Source organism: Oncorhynchus mykiss, unplaced genomic scaffold, assembly GCF_013265735.2.
Source record: "Oncorhynchus mykiss isolate Arlee unplaced genomic scaffold, USDA_OmykA_1.1 un_scaffold_235, whole genome shotgun sequence".
Lineage (NCBI taxonomy): Eukaryota > Metazoa > Chordata > Actinopteri > Salmoniformes > Salmonidae > Oncorhynchus > Oncorhynchus mykiss.
Genome location: NW_023493701.1, coordinates 297,787 through 303,615, shown reverse-complemented (window position 1 = coordinate 303,615; position 5,829 = coordinate 297,787).

Below are 5,829 nucleotides of genomic sequence, written 5' to 3'. Positions count from 1 at the left end.
CTGGGTGAGGTTTTTGTCTCACCTGAGTATCCTCGTTTTACTGTCTGGGTGAGGTGTTTGTCTCACCTGAGTATCCTCGTTTTACTGTCTGGGTGAGGTTTTTGTCTCACCTGAGTATCCTCGTTTTACTGTCTGGGTGAGGTTTTTGTCTCACCTGAGTATCCTCGTTTTACTGTCTGGGTGAGGTTTTTGTCTCACCTGAGTATCCTCATTTTACAGTCTGGGTGAGGTGTTTGTCTCACCTGAGTATCCTCGTTTTACTGTCTGGGTGAGGTTTTTGTCTCACCTGAGTATCCTCGTTTTACAGTCTGGGTGAGGTTTTTGTCTCACCTGAGTATCCTCGTTTTACAGTCTGGGTGAGGTTTTTGTCTCACCTGAGTATCCTCGTTTTACAGTCTGGGTGAGGTTTTTGTCTCACCTGAGTATCCTCGTTTTACAGTCTGGGTGAGGTTTTTGTCTCACCTGAGTATCCTCGTTTTACAGTCTGGGTGAGGTTTTTGTCTCACCTGAGTATCCTCGTTTTACTGTGGGTGAGGTTTTTGTCTCACCTGAGTATCCTCGTTTTACTGTCTGGGTGAGGTTTTTGTCTCACCTGAGTATCCTCGTTTTACTGTCTGGGTGAGGTTTTTGTCTCACCTGAGTATCCTCGTTTTACTGTCTGGGTGAGGTGTTTGTCTCACCTGAGTATCCTCGTTTTACTGTGGGTGAGGTTTTTGTCTCACCTGAGTATCCTCGTTTTACTGTCTGGGTGAGGTTTTTGTCTCACCTGAGTATCCTCGTTTTACAGTCTGGGTGAGGTTTTTGTCTCACCTGAGTATCCTCGTTTTACTGTGGGTGAGGTTTTTGTCTCACCTGAGTATCCTCGTTTTACTGTCTGGGTGAGGTTTTTGTCTCACCTGAGTATCCTCGTTTTACTGTCTGGGTGAGGTTTTTGTCTCACCTGAGTATCCTCGTTTTACTGTCTGGGTGAGGTTTTTGTCTCACCTGAGTATCCTCGTTTTACAGTCTGGGTGAGGTTTTTGTCTCACCTGAGTATCCTCGTTTTACAGTCTGGGTGAGGTGTTTGTCTCACCTGAGTATCCTCGTTTTACTTTCTGGGTGAGGTGTTTGTCTCACCTGAGTATCCTCGTTTTACTGTGGGTGAGGTTTTTGTCTCACCTGAGTATCCTCGTTTTACTGTCTGGGTGAGGTGTTTGTCTCACCTGAGTATCCTCGTTTTACTGTGGGTGAGGTGTTTGTCTCACCTGAGTATCCTCGTTTTACTGTCTGGGTGAGGTGTTTGTCTCACCTGAGTATCCTCGTTTTACTGTCTGGGTGAGGTTTTTGTCTCACCTGAGTATCCTCGTTTTACTGTCTGGGTGAGGTTTTTGTCTCACCTGAGTATCCTCGTTTTACTGTCAAAAATAAAATGCAAACGTCTAGTGTTCAGCGAGAATGTCCAATACAGGTAACCTAGTCAAATAATTGATATCCAATCACATTAACCGTTACTCTCTCTCAGGAATTCCACTAACGGTCCGTATGTAGCCAAACGTAGCTGCTGCTCATTCCGTTTGCTCCAAAAGGTATTAAGGTTTTAAAAAAGTAAGGCCCTGCGTCCATAGAGACACATACCAGCTCTACTGGTAGTACTGCTACTACTACTAAGACATCATACTGCTACTACCAGCAGTACTACACCTGCACCTGTCGACCACACAAGTTGTTCTGCTTCCCACGAGCACATCCAATGCAAGCATCAGTAATTCTACATTTGTTGTTTGCCCAGCTAGCATGGACACTGACAGCTGTGAATCTGATGCAGCCGAAGAGCTACTGCCCCCTTACCTGGGAAAGTACCGAGCAACAGACAGGGATGTAGGAGAACTACGTTGATTTGGGGTTCACTTATATTGGGAGTAATGCCTTTCCTCAGCCACAGTGTGTTATATGTGCAAAAGTACTATCTCACAACTCAATGAAACCTTCACTCTTGTACAGACATTTAGAAACAAAACATGCCAATTTTAAAAATAAGCCACAGGAGTGTTTTGAGCGAGAAATAAGGTGACTTTCGAGTAGTAAGACTGTATAAAAGCAACAGACACCATTAATAAGAAGGGGCTAGAAGAGTCTTATATGGTGAGCTACCGACGGCTAGGACAGGCAAGACCCATACTATTGTAGAGGACATAATTCTTCCTGCTGCCGCGGATATGGCTGGGACAATGGGGAAAAGGCCAACAAAAACTATACAGACAATGCCTTCATCAAACACTTTCACGACGCATCAGTGACATGGCAGGGGATGTTTTGAAACAATTACTGCTTCACATACAAGCCAGTGAATTCTATGTGTTACAGCTGGATGAGTCAACAGACGTGGCGGGCCTGGCACAGCTCCTGGTATATGTCTGTTACAGCTGGATGAGTCAACAGACGTGGAGGGCCTGGCACAGCTCCTGGTATATGTCTGTTACAGCTGGATGAGTCAACAGACGTGGCGGGCCTGGCACAGCTCCTGGTATATGTCTGTTACAGCTGGACGAGTCAACAGGCCTGGCACAGCTCCTGGTATATGTCTGTTACAGCTGGATGAGTCAACAGACTTGGCGGGCCTGGCACAGCTCCTGGTATATGTCTGTTACAGCTGGACGATTCAACAGGCCTGGCACAGCTCCTGGTATATGTCTGTTACAGCTGGATGAGTCAACAGACGTGGCGGGCCTGGCACAGCTCCTGGTATATGTCTGTTACAGCTGGATGAGTCAACAGACGTGGTGGGCCTGGCACAGCTCCTGGTATATGTCTGTTACAGCTGGATGAGTCAACAGACGTGGCGGGCCTGGCACAGCTCCTGGTATATGTCTGTTATGTTTACGGGGTCAATTAAGGAAGACATCCTCTTCTACAAACCACTGGAAACCAGGACAACAGGAGAGGATATTTTTAAAGTACTGGACAGCTTTGTGACATCAAATGGATTTTGGTGGTCAAGATGTGGTGGTATCTGTACTGATGGTGCAAAAGCCATGACAGGGAGACATAGTGGAGTGGTAATGTGTGTAAGCTGTTGTTCCCTACAGGGAGACATAGTGGACTGGTAACGTGTGTAAGCTGTTGCTCCCTACAGGGAGACATAGTGGACTGGTAACGTGTGTAAGCAGCTGCTCCCTACAGGGAGACATAGTGGAGTGGTAACGTGTGTAAGCTGTTGTCCCCTACAGGGAGACATAGTGGAGTGGTAACGTGTGTAAGCAGCTGCTCCCTACAGGGAGACATAGTGGACTGGTAACGTGTGTAAGCTGTTGTCCCCTACAGGGAGACATAGTGGACTGGTAACGTGTGTAAGCTGTTGTTCCCTACAGGGAGACATAGTGGACTGGTAACGTGTGTAAGCTGTTGTTCCCTACAGGGAGACATAGTGGAGTGGTAACGTGTGTAAGCTGTTGTTCCCTACAGGGAGACATAGTGGAGTGGTAACGTGTGTAAGCTGTTGTTCCCTACAGGGAGACATAGTGGAGTGGTAACGTGTGTAAGCTGTTGCTCCCTACAGGGAGACATAGTGGACTGGTAACGTATGCAAGAATTTGCTCTCGACGCTACTTGGGTTCACTGCAGCATCCACCGAGAGGCTCTTGCTGCCAAGGGAATGGCTGACAGCTTGAAAGATGTTTTGGGCACGATAGTGAAAATGGTTAACTTCGTTAAATCAAGGCCCCTGAACTCTCGTGTATTTTCTGCGTTAGGCAATGCTACGGGCAGCGACCATGTAACGCTTTTACAACATACAGAAGTGCGCTGGTTATCAAGGGGCAAAGTACTGACACGTTTTTGTTAAATTGAGAGACCAGCTTAAAGTTGTCTGACCACTTGCATGATGACGTGTGTTTAATGACTACATATGATGCCGTGTGTTTAATGTCTACACACGTGTGACGTGTGTTTCTCACACGACTGACCTATCTGGGTGATGTTTTTTCTCGCCTGAATGATCTGAATCTAGGATTACAGTGACTCTCCTCAACTATATTCAATATGCAGGACAAACTTGAGGGTATGATTAAGAAGTTGGAGCTCTTCTCTGTTGGCATTAACAAGGACAACACACAGGTCTTTCCATCATTTTATAATTTGTTGTGTGAAAATGAACTCAAGCTTACGGACCATATCAAATGTGATATAGGGAAGCACCTGAGTGAGTTGGGTGCGTAATTACACAGGTACTTTCCCGAAACGGTCGACACAAACAACTCGATTCGTTATCCCTTTCATGCCCTGCCTCCAGTCCACTGCCTCCAGTCCACTGCCTCCAGTCCACCAATATCTGAACAAGAGAGCCTCATCAGAATTTCAACAAGCGGTTCTGTGAAAATGTAATTTAATCAGAAGCCACTGCCAGATTTCTGGATAGGGCTGCGCTCAGAGTATCCTGCCTTGGCAAATCGCACTGTTAAGACACTGATGCCCTTTGCAACCACGTACCTATGTGAGAGTGGGTTCTCGGCCTTCACTAGCATGAAAACTAAATACAGGCTCAGACTGTGTGTGGAAAATGATTTAAGACAGACTCTTTTCTATGTGTGGCAGGCTTACAATGATTGTGCTAGAGGGGAACACAGCTGGAGGTTCAACGTCTGAATGGGATACAGGACTATAAGTTTGGGAACCACTGCACAAGTTGATTTAGCTGAGTCTGTTTGGACTCCGCTAAATCAATATTGACTTTCTACAATCAAAGTAAACAAACACAAGGTGAAGGGACGGAGTAGTGCTGCTTGGATAGACAGTCTTTATCATGGCAGTTCTGGAGCTCTGGTCTGAGACAGTCTTTATCATGGCAGTTCTGGAGCTCTGGTCTGAGACAGTCTTTATCATGGCAGTTCTGGAGCTCTGGTCTGAGACAGTCTTTATCATGGCAGTTCTGGTCTGAGACAGTCTTTATCATGGCAGCTCTGGAGCTCTGGTCTGAGACAGTCTTTATCATGGCAGCTCTGGTCTGAGACAGTCTTTATCATGGCAGTTCTGGAGCTCTGGTCTGAGACAGTCTTTATCATGGCAGCTCTGGTCTGAGACAGTCTTTATCATGGCAGTTCTGGAGCTCTGGTCTGAGACAGTCTTTATCATGGCAGCTCTGGTCTGAGACAGTCTTTATCATGGCAGTTCTGGAGCTCTGGTCTGAGACAGTCTTTATCATGGCAGCTCTGGTCTGAGACAGTCTTTATCATGGCAGTTCTGGAGCTCTGGTCTGAGACAGTCTTTATCATGGCAGCTCTGGTCTGAGACAGTCTTTATCATGGCAGTTCTGGAGCTCTGGTCTGAGACAGTCTTTATCATGGCAGCTCTGGAGCTCTGGTCTGAGACAGTCTTTATCATGGCAGCTCTGGAGCGCACACACACACACACGCGCACACGCGCGCGCACACACACACACGCGCGCGCACATACGCGCACACACACACACGCGCACACACACGCACATGCACACACACACACAGACCTTTTTATGTCTATCCCTCACTGTCTGTTTTTAGTCAACTTTGCATAACTCTCCTCATAGACGTTCAGACTAAACTTCACAACATTACATCAACATCAGAGGAGATATGATGGACGTGAGGTCAAAGGGATGTTTCAACACTGTGGATGAGAACCGTTTTGTACTTCTGTCTGTTCCTCTGATACTGCACTCTCTACTGGAGAAGAGCATTCACTGAGATGCACTGTGCATATACACACCCACATACACAATCACGCACACTAACACACTAACACACACACACACACACACACACACTAATACACACACACACACACAGCCACGGGACCAGTTAAGTGTACTGAGCCAAT